The 20,472-nt window shown below is 40.4% G+C and overlaps 1 protein-coding gene across 8 annotated transcripts in view; it reads left to right on the forward strand.

Moving 5' to 3' along the window:
* The window catches only part of Kug (FAT atypical cadherin kugelei), a 302,654-nt gene that overhangs the window by 106,938 nt on the left and 175,244 nt on the right, over positions 1–20,472 (forward strand). The window lies entirely within an intron of this gene.

Genomic DNA, 20,472 nt, shown 5'->3' on the forward strand with positions numbered 1-20,472 from the left:
AAATAAAAATTGAAAAATCGAGCAATTTTTGCGATTTTCTGAAATACACTATTGATTCTTTTTTAATCGATATTGGCCATGTATATTCTTTGGCAATAACTTCTAACATTCATACGCTTGAATCGCCGCGCTCATATTGAATTCAGAATTTTCAATCAATATCGCAAGACGGAGGCTTCTTTTGAGGAGGGAAACAAAAGGAGTATCAGAGTTTCACCAAGATTGTTCAATATGAAAATGCCGTTTTGCGTGACAAGTTAAACATATTCGACTTAACAATAATAATTTCAATTTATTCAATGACTTTACGTATACTGATGTTTGTAAATATCGTTGCGTTGGATAAGTGCTCTTCGAAAAAAATACATGTACAATATTTTTTAGTAGATAAATAGAAAATACCGTGTGTATAGTAATATTTGAAACATGTTACGTAACTCAAATATTGAGATCAAAGCGGATGTATAGGGATTATTTCACAGGAAATAATATGAAATGCAGTTTAATCTCCCTTTCGCTCGTTTCGATTTTTTATTTAAACTTTTAAATTGACATGCATTTTTTTATTGATACATATACATAAATACACGTGCATATGCATGTGCACGCACACTTTGAAGGACTTTTATTACAGATGCACCGCGTTGGTTCTTGGGCGAAAAGAGAACTCGCACATTCACTCATGCGGAAGCATTCGCTTAGAGTACAACGTGCACATGTTAAGTGCGCCCATTCGTTTTTTTTTCCTCGTTCTTTCTTTCCCGAGTACTACTTCTGCCGGGTCCTTCGGGCACGAAAGGGCGTGCAACGCGCGCTGCCCTTTCTGCATCGGACGCGGCTCGCGTCGGACGCGCTGTGGCACCGATCCAAAGCGAAGCTGCAGCGTCGCGGCCCATTAAATTTCGATGCAGCGAGTCTAATTGAATTACGGTGCCGCAGGACCACCACCACCACCACCACCATCATCTGCCCGTTTCCCCCTTTCCCTCCCTTCCTCCCCCCGTTCTTTTTTCGAGTGCGCGAGGCGCATTAAATTTCTCCAGCAGTCTCCTTTCACCGCGGAAATCGTCTCTCAAGAAATCGCACGTCATTCCGCTTAATGGCTAATTCCTGTGTACCGGTGCCACATCGGTCACGGCGAGCGGTCATAATGCACCGATGATCGTTTCTTGATGAATGCACCGGGCAAGAACGAAGGTTTCGCGGACGAAATAGGTTTCCAGGCTAATTTTCATGAGACGTTTCGACACTCGCGTTTATAAAAAGCATCGATATCTATTCGTCATTTACATAGAAATTTTTTTGACATTACGTGCTCGCAATTTATCGGATTCGTAAGAATTGTTTTTTTACAATATATTTCTCTCTCTTTCTCTCCGTGATCGGTATTTGTAGCGCGATATAAAATTACTCTCAGTATCGATTATAAATCGTAACGGTCGTCGATTTGGTTTTTACAGCCGCGAATTTTGTACCGCGTGCAACAGATAAAAGAAATATATATATAGCCGTCATCAGTTTGTCGTTGCATCAGTTTGTCGAATTTTCGCCGAAACAGAATATATGCTGCACATGGTCGTGAATAACTTCGTACGTACATGCGTATGCACATATACGTTTATATTCATACATTTACGTTTGTATCCATATTCATAAACATATATATATATATATATATAGGCTGCTCTAGTTTCTACTTTAATAAATTATAAGTCATAGTCACACAATAACAAAATTTTCTAAAATATAATTTTATTAAATCTGTTTTGACGAAAATTTTATAAAAACTCGCAACTTGTGTTGCATCTCTCGTTGAAATTTTTTTTACAATAATTAAAAAAAATAATTATCTCTTAAAAGGATCGAGACATAAGCTTTTACGAAAAAAATAATATCCCTTGCCTCTAATGGAAAGATATCTTGCTTTATTCCATCGCTTTTTGACAGTAAATCCTTAATCATTAGCGTGGGGCTGGAATTTGCGCGCGTTTGCGTCTCTACACTTTCGCTTCCGCGTGTATGTGCGTCGTATATTGATCTCCCGTGGAGCAAAAATAATACATTATCAGTAGTATGCATATTCAACTGGCGTAAATATTCATAAGTCGCCGGTGTATTGCCTCGGTGTCAGAAGCACGAACGGTAATGTCGCCGGTGCCGATGGGAGTTGTGGTGCGATAATAATGGCGTGGTTGATGGTGTGATGGTGTGATGGTGTCAGTAATGGTGGCGATAGCTGGATGACGGCGCCCGTTTAAGTCGCACATAATTTCCCGGCGGATACTTAGAATCTATGGCAGGCACATGAGATTCGCGCCCAAGTCAATGTTGCTCGCGTCACGCAAAGAAGTTATCATCTCTCGGCATCGGAAAAGGAGCGATCGAAATGATTATCGTCGACCTAAACGATCGGATCTCCGTTTTTATCATTTATCGCGAAAATGTCGCTTTTTCTCGTATTTCTCGCACTTTTCAAAAGACCTTATACGGTTAGTCTTTACGTTTATCTTGGCGACGACGGTATTTTACGAGGAAGTATCTGGCGTTCGTATCCGAAACAATATATTCCCATTGACGCAATTTCCGATGAAACGATGCGCAGCTTGACGCGCTCTGACTAAATGCGATTAAACTCCGATCGTTGTAGAAAAGTGCCATACCTAGTTTGCGGAGCGCCCAATGAACGAGCCGGGGCGACGCGTTTTCCGGTAAACGAGCTAACGCGTTATTCCGGCCGACTCTGTCCACTTTGCTGGCCTGCGGCAGCGGACGTTAGTTCATTAATAAAGCTTTATACCTCAACGAGCGTCCCGAAAGCTCTCGTTGATCGTGCGCGGAACGGAAGGAAAGCTCGCGATGACTCGCGTGGTTTAAAGGGGATAGATCGATATCCGAAAGTGGCTGATTTTTTTTGCTCTCTTTCTTGAGTAGACTCGACATTTCATCTCCCTTTATCCCAGCAGATGAATAAACACTGGCATGTTCTTAATTGCGAGAATCCGAGGAATTTGCGCGAGAACGGACAGAATCATATGCTTCACGTTTCAACTGATATGAGAAACATATGTCTCTTGTAAACCGTTTCATCGTGAAATAGTCTCATATTAACAGTCATTCATATATATTTCTTGATGAATGATGGCAACACGACTGTATTTCTGCCTCGACTAATGTTGAAAATTCATCAAACATGACTGGAGCAACGATAATAAAGGCTATATACATCTCTTTTGCCTGCTAAGAAATTTGCGTTAAACTAACTTAGCTTTCAATTAGCAAGGTTAAAAGATGTTGATTCGATTGTTCCATTTTCTCTCAATTAACGAGAAAAGTTTTGCTCGCGAAAAATACATATTGGATCAATCAACCGCTTGCCAATCGAGCATCATTACTTTTTACTTTATATTAGAACGAGATGTAATCGTTTTATCGTAAACGCGTGAATCGAACAGCTGCAATAGTTGGAAGGTTTTTGCTCGAGGACTTGACTGACGATTTCCTGCAAATATTTAACGCGGAACATTTATTTCGCTCGACTCGCCATATATTAGCAAATAGCACCGACTAAATTATATGTGGCATTCATAAAGCCCATCCCCTTCAATTGCCTTCGTCGACAAACCATTGTGCTTCTATTCATTTCATAAATCGTTCCGCGATATTCATTCATCCGAAGTGCTTTCTATATTATCAAGCAGATTTCTAGCAGAGTCTCCGAATGCAAAGGAGCTAGCTTCGCTGTTTCTCTGCATTTTCCCTAGTTTCTCTTCTTTAATGCAAAACGGGGCGACTATAAATAATCACATCGCAGTGGTGCTAAAGTCAACCTTGCCGACTGTTATTTCGCTCTTCGCGTATTTCTCGTGAAAAACAGCCTCCATCATCGTCATCATACGCCATTAGATGATCGGACCTGGTATTTTTCTCTTCGCCAAAAATTTTTATACACGTCGAAACGAAAAATTAATCTGTCACAGCGCATACATGACCACGTGTTTGTCGAGCGTGTAGTTGTCGCGATATCGGCCGGCGTAAGTTGATTGAAAAATTGTTGACGTAAAATTAATTCCGTTGACTGTCACCTGTTTGTTGGACCTGCGCGATTTACTCGGCTAGCGGGTGGGTGGATAATGGTTATGAGCCTCTGCTTAAATATTGTATCAGAATTAACAAGGGTGTGTCGTGCTCTAACGAAGCGGCGAGAAGCAGGCGAGCGCAACCGGGACGCGCAAACGGTTACTCTATATATCTAATAATATGTACGCCCACAGCAATAAAGCGTTTGCACCGTCCATAGCAATTACGCGGCTGTTTACACAGAAATACTCTTACTCTGGTTAACAAACCGTGGTGCAGTGATATTTTCCTAAATGTGTACGAAACCGGTATTTTTGCGGCGACGTTGCATTTAAAATAACGGCGTAAAGAAAACATTGCGGCGGAAAATATTGCGTGGCCCACATCCGTACGTATTCTACACGTTTGCCCCACATTTGTTAGTATAATAAAATGCAATACTTTTCATTACGCGCGCGAAATTACATTCTGTCGTTACATTCTTACAATTGTCGTCGTGTCGCGCTTAAATTTTATGAATATACAGGGGGGGATGCTGAATGAAATTCTACATTTGTATCTAGATAAATGTGCGAGAATCGGGTCAATCGCTTCGACCATCGGAAATACCGTGTCGTGAACTAAAGGCGAACATTATCGTGGAGGAAGTCAAGAGGCGAAAGAGGCAACGTGTTTGAAACTTAAAAGTGCGCTTTTATCCGAGTCCATAAACTCAATTATTTATAGAGAGCGAAGGAACATCTTGCTCCGCTGTACGGCCGGGAGAAATCGAGAGGAAAATACTTGGACCACATCGACGCTCGATTCTGCTTCATGGCGTAGTCGGCGAACAGACCAACTACACGCGATAATGCCTCGCAACGATACGCGAGTTTATTATTTATTGGCCATTTCCGTTCAGTTTACACACCGCAACAGTACATATATCTGGCCTCAAAAGTCACTTATAGATATCTTAAAGTCATGGGAAATTCCTCTTCAATTTACTCTCGACTGCGGCGTGTGCAGTTTATCTGTGAAAGGATATAATTCATGTATCGTGAACGAGATTTGCATGATTTGGATGAAAGGTTTTCATATCTGCTTCCATTCGGAATCGACGTTTGATCGGTTAAATATGTTACATCTACTTATGTCTTTGAAAATGGATAACCATCTGGCAGGCTTTCCTGGCTGCGAATGATAATCGCATCGTCAAAATTACAGCCCGGCATCGAGAAATTCATTTACGGGACGTTGTTAAGGCTAATGAGACGCGACTGATTATAAATCACGTAACGCAGTCAACAAGATTCCAACGTGGCATTGTAATGTAATGTCGTAAAACACGTTTTCGACGGATCGTGACGTCACGCCCGGAACGCTCCATTCACGCGTGTTGTGCGTACAAACTCGCGTTGTGAATACCTAATGTCCCCCGCCATGTCGAACGATTACGCATTGTGCATGCTATTATTTCTCTGCGTCTTTGTAGGATGCGAAGGTTTTTCGTAAGGATTGCACTTGTTAAAAATCAACCGTGGAATTTGAAAAAGAGAGAAGACGTTATTTTTATTACAAAAAATAACAATTGCACTTGCAAAATTAATTTATTACATTACTATTATTTTTCAACAAGAATTAAAAATAAAAATAAAATATAAGAATAGAATAAAATATAAAATATAGAAAATTCAGTTTTCTTGCATTAAATTTTATTACCAACGTGCTACAACCTCTACTAGAAAGTTAATTAATTCGTAAATTCGTATTTGTTAGCACAAAAGGTTCCTTTCTGAAGTGAATATTTCTTATCGTTAATATACGTGACATAATCATTCATCTTTCTTCATATCAAAGTCTCGCGAGCGAAAACATCGATCACGCAAGAATTGTTCCGATCAAGTTTGCATCTGTTTCGTTGCTTCTTTTCGAAAGTGACTTCAAAGATGTTCACGAGATATATAACTGGGATCGACTCGAATTTATTTTTATCTAGCTAAGACATAATGGTGGCAGTCGAATGCATTGTGTTGCAGACGCCACTAACGATCTCGTTGAAAGCAGCACGTAAAGGCAGCACGTAAAAAAAGAGGAAGGGAAACAAAGAGCACTCGTCTCGGGAAATAAAAGCTACGGGAATGACAGAATGCGCCGGTAATTATGCGCTCGTCGTGCACGTAGCGTAAAGTTCGAGACAGTCGCTCTGTGGGGCGCGTAAGTGGAAAGAGATGACGGTTGCAGTTACACGCGGCCGAGAGATACGTAGCTTACGATATACGTTCATTATAATCTCTATCCTGTCGCCGCCAGATAGATAAGTCACGGGAATTTGCGCAATCAAACGAGTATGAAATTTGCATTAAGTAATAAAAGTAGCTCTAAGCGCGACGCGAGGACATTAAAACGCTTCATTAACATTAGATATCCTTTCGAAGATTATTTTATAATTGGTCGAAAATTATTATGCGAGAATCGCAAGTTTTTCAATAAGTTTGAGAGAGAAGAATGATCTCCATCCATCTCGATAGGCGCGGATTTTATGATCGATTAAATATCGCGTCGAAGACAAATCGCTCGTAAACAGGAAGCGAAACGAAGTATTCGAGTGACAAAGGGAGGCTGGAATAGTGAATAGACGGATAGAGAATACAGGGAAAAGAAGGAAGAAAGTTGAGAATGGATCGTCGTCTCCAGAGATTGCAATACATATATGTCGTCTTCCACGTGACATCACTTCCGACGCCTACAGGCTTCTTTCAAAACCGGTGCTCTCTCTTCTCCGCCTGTCGTTTCTTCCAGAAAAAAATACGCATTATACTTTGCGCGGAAATTCACGTATTAGTTTTGCCTCGTACGTGTGTGTGTGTGTGTGAACAGATGACGAGCTGCGCTTTGAGAATTAGATCCGTCTGAGAGCACAAAGCGCTATCGATAAAATAAAAAGCACTCATTGTCGATGTACGCAAATTCGAGACTATCATTCCATTTTACGAAGAAAAATCTTGCCTGTTGAAAAAGCTCTTTTACTCGTAATCGATTTTGTTATCCTAAACTACAAATAAATTAATATAAATGAGGAAAAAAGGAAGAAACTTTAGATACATCAGTAGAAATATGGAGAAGGAGCTAGAGAAATTTCTCCGGGACTGCGGTAACCGCGATTCGCTGGAAATCGCATTGAGCCAGCGCACGACTGTCGTGGAAATGTTTCAACGAGTTTCTCTCTCTTGGCGGACTCGAAGTCGCCCGTTCCGTCGTATCGCAATCCCTTTTTTTTTTTTGTCCTTTACTTTTCCTCGCTCGTCTTCCCGGCCCGCTTTCTCTCTCCTTTTTCCTCCCCCCTCTCTCTCTCTCTCTCTCTCTTCCTCGGTAGCTATCATTTTTTTCGCCGGATACTACCACGGCCAACTTTTTCAGAGGTCTGTACAGAGGAAACTCCCTCCGGCGAACCGAGACTCCGAAGAAATTCCCTCGGCTTCCGAGACGTTTCTAATGTTCTTGAGTCCGTCGAGCGTGAATTAAATATGGGAATATCGAGCCGGCCGTTCAGATTTCAGTGGTAGGTACATATGGATTTCCCGCGAAAGAATCGCCCTGCTTGTATTAGGTACACGCGATCGTAGAAGGAAAGAACGCATACGAGACTTGGAACGGAAGAGAGGTACGCCGCGCCGGATACTGCTACCCCGCTGCCCCTATCCCGCGCCCTTCGTTGCTTATCACCTCGACTCGATATCCGCCGACCCGTGGAAAAATCTTCCTGTCCGATTCGGAGCCATCAATTTTCACTTCGCATAGCCGTACGTTCTGATACTGACAACTCGAATGGATTTATATGAAAGTTTCGCAATTTTTATATCCTATGCGTTCGCCTGGTACAGAGGACTTTTCGCATCGTTATTGAACCGAGTACCTTTTTCGAACAACTGAATATTATAATTTGCCATTGATTTGTTATTATAAAGGTCGATGAAACGATTTCTTAGCCGAACATGAACGAATTATATCTAACAATTATCCGTTATCACGTCTTGAATCAATAACAAAACTTAAGAGGGAAAGTTTTCTTTATAATTTTACGTGTTGCATATCCTGATGTATATATACATTCTAATATATATTTTGTGTATATGTGTTTTACAATATTTATTCAGATGTGTGTGTTTTTCTTATATATTATCATATGATACATAAAATTATAAATAAAAATCTATTTCAAATTTTATTACAAATATAAATCATCCTAAGGAGGTTTTATATAGCGATAACATTGTACACTATACGTAAAATTCGCTTGTTTTCATTGTTGTCTGTTTGTACAGACAACATGTAATCTGTTTATACAGATTAAGTCTTGTTTATACGGATTAAGTCATGCGGCGGTATTCAAGGAGAGCTTCATTATGTGTCATCATATTATACTTTGGAACGACAGTTAATTATAGTTGCTTATAATAATTTTTATAATTTATCAAATTTATATACATATTATTCGTCATCAATGAAATCAATTCTCTGGTGAGATTTGCGATAATGATTCATTTTATTGTACATTATTGTACAATATAATGCATGTAAAGAATTTTTAAGAGAGATTATCTTGTTAAATATAAAATATAATTATTTTATAACTTTTTTTTCATGATTTCGACAAAAGATTTATTCGATTCTGCGAGCGCATTCCGTACATCGATAATATTTTCCGTTCATCTTTAGATCATGGCAAAAATGAAATTGTAACAAATATAAGCGTTGCGACATCGGTCGAGACGAAGCCGCAAATTCATTGCGACGGATAGGAAACGTCGTCTTTTATTAAAGCCAGCAAGTGCTTGGACAGCTGTGCTACTTTAGAGAGACGGTGTATTGAATTTTTCGTCGCGAAGCCAATTACCTTTAAGACAATTCGCATTGCCAGGATCTATCCGAGGAATTCTATTGTCGATGCCGGGGGTTCTTTTGTGTGCTAGTTTACGATAGAGTCAATTTACCGATGGTTTTACCGCAGTTCTTTCTCGATATCGGACAAGCCGGCTTTCAATTTAGCCACTCTCGATAGCTAGAGAGCGACATCCGTAAAGTTGTTCACGCCAAATACTCGGCTTTTCGAAATAGCGGCTTTATAAGTTGGTCGAAAATGGGAAATAACTAGGAAGGGGCTAAAAATGTCGATGTTTTGGTAAAACGAAAAAGCATCCCTCTTATCCTGCATGCATGTTTGCGCGTATCTTAGCGTGTTGAACGGCGTGATGCTTCACCTCGGATAAAATGATCCATCGCTGCTCGTTGCACCGCAACGTTGGTCGGATAGCAAAGCGCGCGCAGTGTAAGCTTTACGAGAGCTCTCCGCTACTTGCTTACTCAAAGGATATACTTGTGGCGATTAGCGCGAACGATTAACCTAAATTCACCGTAGGTGCACACCTGCACGCGACGCCACGTGGTGGTTAAGCCAGTTTTCCTACGTGGTTAATGATGTACCGGATCGTGTACGTGGCGCTTCTCTTAAATTTCGTTGCCAGTTGGGAATGATGATGAATAGTCCGCGGGATTTAGAGCCGCTTTCTTCTACACGTGAAAGCGCGTTGCACGAGCGAAGCTTAATTGGTCGACGGCGATCTTTCTTAATCATTGTCTCAACTTTCAGATTTATATTACTTAATATCACACTTGTACGCTTGTGGGGTTTATCGCTGTCATTATTTCATTTAGTCTATAAATTCGAATAAGCAACGTTTGGTGTCGCGAAAATGGTTTTTAAGGATAACAATATCCTGTTATATGATATCCTCGTACCCTCTACTCCGCTTTCCACGTCTTTTCCCGAAGCTTTAGAATAAATGTCGTAGCACTTAGCTCGGATGATGGTTACACTAAACCTCTCTCGGCTGGGGTGTCACTGCACTAACTAACTTCACCGCTATATTCCTAGCTATCTCTCTGTATCTTATCTGCTTGCGTGTATTAGCTTAATAAGACAGAGGAAAGGCGTTTCGTGTAACGTATATCTTTCGAGGGAATGTTCAAACTTTCAGATTTTGGCTAGCATTTTCGTGTTTCAAAAACTGCCAATCAAGAAAAATGTAACATGTAATTTTAAAAAATCATTTATTATATATTATCATTATTTTCTTATATATATTATCTATTAGATACCTAAAAGATATTTTATTTATTATAATATATAATTTTTTTATCATAATCGTCGAATTTTTATTTTTTAATTTTTCTCGCTCTTATATTTGACACTTTTAAAAATCAGGTATAAAAATTTCATAGCATGTATTTGTAAGGAAAATTCTTTTTATATTTACTTTCTTGGGGAGTACATCTAAAAATGTGCTCGGGTCACTTAAGATTTTAAGCGCGAATATGTAGACGACATTCATGATAAAATCACGTAGCGAATGGAGGCGTGCTAGCTTACAATGGATGGAAAAATGCATGATATATGCGAGCGATCAGGATGGTGATGGATGGCGGCTCGCGACGTACGCAAGAAGCCTTCTTTGACGGAACTTCCGTTTTACCAAGCCACAAGGACGACATCCTTCCAGTATTACTTATACCTCGCGAACAAGGTCTTTAAAAATGAAGCATTTCTGCTTGTCGCTCATAATTCATAAATGAAGCTTTCGAATCCATTATATTGCTGATAAAAATATGAATTAGACAGTCTACGATACACAAATCGATCAGCGAGAAGTGACTGTAAAGCCGAATTAACGCGGAGCGCAAACGATGACTTGTTGCAATGTTAAACAGCTGATGTTAAACGGCTGACGTTAAACAGCCATTTAACGATCCTAATCTGTTTATCGGGGAGTTAACCACAATTATTAGCGCGGATATTGATCGAAAGGCTCGACATAGTCGGCGTTTCCGTGGCGCCAGAACGAGGTCGTAGATCGGCTCGTGGTAAACGGTGACTTTGGCGAAGGCGATAATGCGATGATGCATGCGTGCCGGGCCCGTTGCCCTACCTACCTACGTGGTGACGTGCCTAACGCCTAAAATATGGCGTAGGTAAACGCGAATCCGGTCCGGCCCACATCCGCGCCTCGCGGAAGTCGCTGCTTCCAGCCGCAGACATCGGCGGCTGAAAGAGCCTAGACGTGAAAGCGGTGAAGGAAAGAGGAGAAGTGGAAGAAGAGGAGGACGAGGGGGCGGAAGGGCGAGGGATAGTCGTGTGGGTACCCGGATCCGTGATCCGGGCGCATGCGGTTAGGTTAGGTTCTCGGAACCGATCGGGAGAAACCGGTTTTAGGACGTGTTCGAGCCGCACATGTGCAACTCGGGATCGTCGATAATGGACGGAAGAGAACTGTCCGCCGAGACGGTGCTTCCCCTCTCGTCTCTCTTTCCTCTTTCGTCTTCCTCTTCTCTCCTTTTTCGCATCGGTATCCTGGCGGAGGGACTCGTAATAATTCGCAGACGGGGAGAGAATTCGATCTCTCGTCAGGTCGGATCCTTCGTCTCGATGACTCACCCATCGCCCTCCGTAACACAGATTACAGACGCGCGAAAATTTTACAGGTGTATCATACCTGTGCTAAAATTACGTAAAAAGGAAAAAAATATTGCAAGTCTTGTAAATTTGTACACAATATTGATTAAAAAATAAAACATAAATTTGCAAAATTTTACTTCAACTAATTCAAACAATTGTACGTGTATTAATTTTGGATTAGCAAAACTCGGACTGGTATCACGCTTATTATTATTTTTTTTACTCGTTTTGCGAAACGTTGCATTATGTCGGGTTGCAGGACAAGCGGCGGGAACACGCGTGTTTAATAAACGTGCGTCTCGTGCTTATTCGCGCGGAATATCCGACATGTAATTTACCACTAGTTCAAGGTAGTTAACTTCTACTTTGAAGAATGGTGGGCCGCGAAATTAGCCGTAAAGCTGGGTTTATCTGTAAACTTCTCCGCCGGTGCTGAAACCGGCTTCGAGCGAGCAAATATCTTCTCTTCGGTAATTATTATTTTTAATTAACTATCACACATCCCCTCCCCCAAATGGATATCGCTTGATACGCGTTTTTGATCGCAAGAATATAATTAAACGCGGAATTAAATCTGTGCTTTACGCGCGCCCCATGTTGGATCGTAAAAAGGAATCGCAATTTTTGCCTCAACTTCCGTGCGAATTTAACGCAAGCGTCATGCTCGTCGTAAATATACGTTTCGCGCACGTCCGGATGGTACGCTCATTTTTTCTGGAAAAAAAAGATAAATTATTACATATATACGCAGAGGTCGACGCATCGAAACGCAAGTAGGAAAAGTCGTCCTTGCATTTGAAATTATATGACGCGCGTAAGCCGCAATGCGGTTACACGTGACAAATCTACCGTCACGATGATACGTGCGAGTTCTTCTACAGCTGTTGCATCTAAACTAGTTTTACGATACGAAATAAATTTAGACACCCCGCGAGCGCGTCGTGATTCGCGCGTGTCTCTCGCACTTTTCTCTCTTTCCGCAGCTAAAGATACCAAAGTTACCGCTTTGGCGCTTCGTCTCCAAATCCCCGCGACTTTACGACTTTTCCACGTGTCACTCTTCAACGTCTTGATTTCTGTATAAACGCGAAACGCGCGTATAAACATTCTCGCATCATCATTGCGTGAATTAATTCAAACGTTAACGAGAGCTTCAACGTATCATTATCGAGCACGATGATAATCCACGTTTTAATTAATTAAAATGAAACTAATTATGAAAACGGGAAAATTGAAGGTGATGCGGAACCGAGCGAATATCAAGCACGCAATTGTTGAAATAAGCGCAAACGGGGCGACTATTCTCTCTTCGCCCCCTCCTCCCTCCCCCGCATTGGCGCATGAACACGTGAGAAAAGTCCGCAGTGTTCAAAAGTCCCGGGGGGTTATATATCATCTGCAGATGATAGCGTCGCGCGCCGTGAAAGCCATTCGTTTCAATGCATGCATTCATGCCATGGCTAAAAGCCTCTCTCGCGTATTTCGTTGGCATTCTTTTTTTTTCTCTCTTTTTCTCGGCGCACGCACGTCCTACGCAGTTATCCTGGACGCACGTTCCACGTCGATCGCGCGCATCGCGATCATCAATGTCCCGTGAATCGACTCGGAAGTCTGTTGTAGCTCGTCGTACCCTTCGGACGGCGGGTATCGCGTCACGGAATTTACTGGCTTGCGACGCGATTCGATAGCGCGTGTATCACGACGCGAGGTGATTGCGAGCAATCGAATTTTCGCCCCTCCCCCCACGTTTTCCACGTAAATTGAAAAATTCCGCCGTGATTTAAACCGCATTCGAGCCTATTCGATCGATACCACGTTGGATAGAAGCGGCGCGATTTCGTTACATTTTGATGAGATCGAATTTTGCGGAAAAAGAAATTGATAAATTATATACCGCGTAACCGCGGTTTTATTACAGCAGTGCGTAAGTCGGAAATCAAATGCCGCAAAGATACGAATCGTCGATATGAAAGATATGAATTCGCGCCGTCAAGTGATGGATGCTCGTCAATGATATAAACGAGTTAATCGCGATCGTGCCGTTTTTCAATTCGCAAAATCAATGGAAAAATCGAAACATCACCGTATAATTCAAAGCAAATGAAATGTGAAAGCCGGCGCGTAAAATAAAATATGATGAAGCGCGGTAAAATGCAACTCACATGAGATGTTGAGTGATAACTCTTAATATCCTGTGTTCGCTACTAATAAAGATGAAAATAACATGCAATATATAGAGAGAAATAGAGAGAATATAAAAGATTTTTTTATCAAAAAAATATATACATATAATCCTGCTTTTAATTTTTTTTAATTAGAAAACTGTAATCGCAACGAATTAAAAGATTATTTTTACACACACATGATAATCTCTAAATTCAATACATTTTATTCGGATTTAATTTATATATACTAATATAATAAAATAGAAGCAATTATAAATATTTTTAATCCTAAGATTAAAACGTGCTTTCATTTAGATATTTGTAAAAATATGCCATGTGTGTTTGGTTCTATTCTCATCTTCTTCATCGAGAGGTCGATATTCTCAGTCCGATGTGCGAACGCGATTGTATTTAATTTGTACCCTTGCGCTCGTTTGCCGAGGCATTAGATGAGATCGTTAGATCTGTCGTTCAGCATATGTGAGCCTAATCGGCGAAATCATCTCTGGCTCTCTCGTGATGGGTGATGACTGTATAATAAAGCCTACACTTGGCGATAATGGTTCGACATTAATGCTCGCGAAACAAACTATTATTAGGCAAGCTTTCAGCAAATCGGAAATTTCTTAGTATGAATAATCATTAATCAATGCGAGCTTTTAAAAAAATAACTGGTATTTTTCCATGAAAGCGCGCAATAAGAAAAAACATATTTTAATGATAATAATTTCCACTTAATATCAACTTTGCAAAATATTCGTAAAATGCACTTTGATGATTGGAATAATTCGGAGTTTTTAGTCATTTACATGATCGATCTATCATTCGATTCGATACGCGCATTCATTTTATATTTCATATAATAATATATAAATTATGTAAAATTTTTTGTGTCGGAGGGGAGGGAAACTTTTATTAATACACTGCGAAAGAAAAATTATAAACTTGACTAAATATTTTCAAAAAATTAAAATTAAATATTTTCAACTAATTATTATTTTTTTAATTGAAATATTTTGAAGTATTTAAATTAAATAAATGCTATGTTAGATTTAATATGTCGTATTTAATTTAAATACTTAAATATTTCAATTAAAAAAATAATAATTAGTTGAAAATATATAGTCAAGTCTATAATTTTTTCCTCAGTGTAGGAAATTGGAGAGAACAAAGAGCACATTTTTGTCATTCTGTCCGTTGTTATCGAGAAAGTAGCGAAGGAAAGTAGCACGACGTGCTAAATGGTAACAAGAATCACGTTCGACGACGAGAATTTACCGGCCTCGGTTCGGAAACTTGTGTCTAGCATGAACGGTGTTTGCGAGCGCGGCTTAGAGAGTACTTAACATTTCGGGCTTAACGCCTGAAAGTCCGAGATTGTCTTCGGATATCGATCGGGAGCAGCCAGTGCGGAATCACCGCCCGGTGGCACCTTCGGGACTTTTCTGTTCGGTCAGGAAGTTTGTCCGACAGTTCGGACGTAGCGCGGTGTTCGATCCCGCCATTGGACCGCAAACTATGCAATGTGATTAGCTTAAAGTTCAGCAACTGCGATCGTTCCCATAGCACCTTCGGTCCTTACCTTTTTCGCGTAACAAGCGACGGCAACACTTTGGCCATTAATTAGCGCTGCTCCGTCCGACATCTTGACCGGCGACGTCGGATATAATGATCGAAATTGATTTTTAAATATTTTGTAACATAACAGATTTTCTCAGAAAGATACTTTAAATATTGTATATGAAAACATGATTGATGATGAACATGTACAGAATTTTAAAAACATTTTACATAATTTCGAGAGATAAACAAATATGACTTACAATTAGATTTCAGTTTCTCTATAATGATTGAAAATTATTTTAAATTAAAATAAATTATTCTAAATTATATAATAAAATTATTCTAAATAATTCATTATATGCATTATATTGTGTTATATTATCATAGCTTTATTTAACGTCGATACATAAATGCATTTTTTCCATCAAGAATAATAATCGCAAACACGTTCTAATTCCGAAAATGGAAAGCGGTGCAACCTCGACAATAATTAATTAGGAAACAGTCGTGCCTTTCGATGATTGGATCCGTGATCGCGCATTCTCATGCTCGGCTCATAATACCGGCAGCGAATTATGCACGCACACGTGCAAATAAACGCGCGATATTATTGTAGCTAATGAGAATAAAATCGTTATATCTGCGGTGATACGTTGGACGGATGCGTTAACATATTATATTGACCGAAAATATTATGGTCCTTGATTCCATCGCGCATGGCATATAAATACAATCACATTTTTCTTGCTATGTTCGAGTATTTCGTTAACGATTTTAAAAAAATATACGCTTTGCAATTTAGTATAAATCATATAACAAATTCCACATGCACTAGTATGCACTGATACATCTTAAAGAATGTAGAAGTAAATAAATAAATTTATATATATAATAGCATAATTAAAATAGTAAGACAGTTGATATTACAAGTTATATAACGTGTGCATCATTCTTTGTATTAAATAACGATAATAATAATTTAGAATTTTAATTATTTTATTGTTTCAGTTATACTTACTATATTATAAATTTTTATATATTTAACAGCCTGTATATATATTTGTATGTGCTAGTGTATCCACTCGAATTTGCTAAACGATGTTTCTTTAAAAAGTGCATTTCTCTTTTTGCATTTATATTTAAATACTTGAAACGTTGAAACAGCTGTACAAAATGGTTTAACTTAAACCATAGCTTAAAAAGAGAGAAAGAGAGAGAGATAGAGGGAAACGAAACTTTACCAGAGAAGATATCAGACTTTCGCGTAGAATTTCCCTGTGAAATGTCACGCCGCAGCACGTGAGGTAGGTAGAGACGATGATGAAGAGACAATATCGCGGTTTTACGATTCGTGACGATCGGCAAGAAGAGGTCACGTGACCCGTTTATGCCTCACGAATACCGAAATACGCGAAAATGGCACTTCCGTGCAATGCAACTGCAATATATGCATTCTATTTTTATGTTTTCTCTTATTCCCTCTCGGCCATCGGGCCGTGCAATTGCATCGATGCAACGGAATCGCTCGACGTTTTACGCTCGTTCGTCGTTTTCCCCCTCGTTCTCATCCGAAAGAAATATTAGTGCTCGTAAAAGCTGCTCTGGTCGAATCAAACCCCCGCGTCCCGGCAGAGCCCGCAGGGCCCAACCGCACAAAAAACGATAGACTTCTCACCGGTAAATGTAGTAAGGTAGAGTAGATCTTTCGCGGCGATAAATCTCGACGTGGAAGCTTACGACGAGATGGCCATTATCGTAACATATGTGCTGTTTATCTTGAAAATGATGAGGTTCGAGGATTTTTTTTTTCAAATACGAGACGTAAGAGCGAAGGAGAGAAATATTTTCTCTCATTGAAATACTTTCTCATCATATTTACATCATATTATAGTAAATGAGAAACAGAGGGAGATTAATTAATCGTAATATATGCGCAATTTGCGATTATATTTGTTTAAGCCAACGGCTTCCGGGACATTTAACAAGTCGTTGAACTTTTTAAGTATGCCGGTACTTCCGTTATCCTTCATGTTAAAAGTTACCTTAACGACACGAGCGCGTCATTAAAAGTTTCTTTTCGATGCGGTGTCGTGCCTCATGTAAATCATACGCACGCGCGCAGGTTCACGATAATATCCCGTTCCGATTTAAACCGAGCAGAAATAACAAGTCGCCTTTTCTTATGTTATTACAGGTAAGAAAGAGCACGAGCTGAGAAAATTGTTTTCCCGATTGTACGTGTCGAATTCGAGAGCCACGGTCCACTTCCGTCCGATTTTGACGGGGGCGGGATCGGAAGGTGGCAGCGAGGGGTAGGTGAGTAGACACATCGCTAAACTTGTCAGCGAAATAAAAAGGAGAGGAGCGTGTGTTGGTTACTCGGTGGCGCGGAGATTTTTTTCCCATTTCCCTCGTATTTCGATACAAGTTGCAGCATCGCTCGCACGTGTAACGATACAATTGTATCAGCGGACAATGCGTCCGAAAACGTGTCGCTATTTTTGGCTCGCCTTTACTCACCGGCGCTATCGGAATCACTGCCATTTTGCTCTCGAAACAAACCGGCCGAATCGCGCTTCTTGGGCAAACTCGATATAGAACCGTTATATGGAATAATCGATATCAATCTATATATATATATATATATATATATATATATATATATATATAACGTTTAGATTAAACGTGGAATTAAAAGTTGAAGGATGAGTGACGCGTTTATATAAAAAAAATTTTATACAGGAATATTTTAAAGTTTATTCCAGAGAGGTATCTCCGCGTGTATTTTTTGTCCCCTAAATCAATTTATGTGTAAATCTAGTATAAGAAGTATGCTATTGTGCGCATTTTTCTATTGGTATTCCGGCAATATTGCCCGGGGCACAAATGTTTGCGCACACTAGTGCGAAGAAGCTACGTGTTAACGTTTCGTGCCATTGTGGTATGCTATTTCACGTACGTAAAATTGGGTCCGCGTTTTTATTCGAAGTAGGTTTTAACGCCCTGCCAGTACGTGCATGGAGAACAGTTTACACAATTTTGTTAATTACAGTTCGTGGAAAAAGAGAGAAAGAGTAAGGGCGCTCAAACCACCAAAGCCTTTCTCGCAGTATGTCGAATTAACTCGCTTGTCCGCGCGTTCTTTCTCGCAAAAACGATCGGCGAGTATATTACGGGCGTAATCACCGTTAATTACTTCTTTCTTCTCTTCGTGAAATTGCACAGGTGAGTAATTTACGTTGAAGCGCAGAGAGTTACACAAAAGTTTGGAGATCCCGCAGAGAGAGAGAGAGAGTCATATCAAGGTCGAAAAGTTTACCTTAACAAAGTTTACTCTCGTTCTTGCGAGTTTGGGCGCATCGCGTCGGGAGAAAGAAGAGAGGGGAAACTAGTTGACCGAATATCGTTGAGGAAATAAATGGATTGCGATAGGAGTCGTCATTCGTTTCCGAGTTCCATCGCGGGCGAGATAGATCGCCGATTAAATAAAAACAGCGAGAGAAATCGAGGCGGAAACGACGACGAATACGCTGACCTCGTGCGTCAGGTGACGGGAGATTCATGATCGCTCGCCCGCTCACAAATGACGTCGTTACATAAGTACAACCCCACCGAGCTCGCTTCCCGAGATGAAGGACGTCCTTCCGTATGGCCACAGTGACCATAATCATTCTACAAAATTAGCCAAATTTTCAACTCTTTTTTATTCCCCGCGAGCACATTTGCAAGACGTAGAATTCTGCGGATTTCTAAATTCGCTCCATTTATTTGGAACTTTCATATTTACGAGATTGCGTTTAAATTATTGCCGCGAATGATCGAGATAAATTTACATTTGTATTATTGCAAGAAGATGGACAGACTGTCGTTAAAAAATTGATTTTCATCCAAATGCAATCCGACGTAACGGTTGAATTGCCAAATTTCAATAGCGCATAATCAGATAAGCGTTATTATACGCTTGTTTGTGTACGATAATTTTCATTCGTATCGGAGAGAATCCCGAATGCGCGCGCATTTCATTAAAAAATTGACAGAACTGCTCGTCAAAGAGTAAATGGCGTCCGTCACCATTCAATTAACGACTCGCGCGATGTTTTTTACCGAAAGTAGTGTCGCGTGAAATGTTGTTTGCTGAGCAAATAATTACCATCGATTTCACTCTGGCAGATTCCCTGGCGAAGGAGAAAAACGCGCTGGCCGCTGTAAAATCGAGCATTCAACTGGAGATTTTTATGAAGTCCGCGAATCCTTTAAGACGAAGACGAGCGTTCATTAAATACGCACATGTCCGCGGACACTCGTCAGGCACGTTCAATGATTTTACGAACGTAATTATGCGCGCGCTCGTAATCGTAAATAGTTATTAACGCGGATAATTGCCTCCCAGGCTCGAATCCCGCGGAGATGGTCGTAATCGTGCGTGTCTCAGCGACGAAAATTCTCGTTTTCAATCTACAGCGCTTGCACTTAAGCCAACGGTATCGATCAGGACACTACGTCCTGTTTTGCCTGTTTACGCATTTCCAGAATAAGCTTCTTACCTCGGGCTCGTTTCACGAACAATCTAAACACTGAGAAAAAAAAATGGTTGCAATTATCATAATTTAACTATAATTCTTAGTGAGTTTAGGTCAGTAAACCATTAGATTATATGACATGATTCTAGGTCGAGTCTGCTTTGCCCAAATTGTCAAAAACAATCGTGCATCTATTTTGACACATGGCGAGTTTCTCTTACAACGTATGTAAAAACGTGAGATTCTCCAAGTTGGATAGAGCTGATCTCTTACACCCAAGACGAACGAACCCGAGAGTGGATAATAGCGTAAATATAGCGAGATCGATTCTCTCGATATCCACGCGCCATCGTCACGTTTGGGCTGATCCTTAATCCTGACGACAAACGCGTCATATGTCGAAACGTAAGCACTTGGAACATGTGTGTCGACACACGCGAAGACACATAGGCTCGCCAAGCTCGACAGCTATTTTGACTATTTGCTCGGCGCATTCCTACGGGGGCGATCCGATCCTCGTCTGGCTTAAGGGCTAAGGCGTTGTCCGGACCGGTGGTGGAAGCCGCAGCGGGAGCTAAGGCACTCGTGTACACGTAACATATTCTCATACTGTTACCTCGCGGAGAATGCGCCGCCTCGAAAATCCGTAGAATTC

Source organism: Camponotus vicinus, unplaced genomic scaffold (genome assembly GCF_025532165.1).
Source record: "Camponotus vicinus isolate PSW18456_S1 unplaced genomic scaffold, iyCamVici1.0 SCAF_1, whole genome shotgun sequence".
Taxonomy (NCBI): Eukaryota; Metazoa; Arthropoda; class Insecta; order Hymenoptera; family Formicidae; genus Camponotus; species Camponotus vicinus.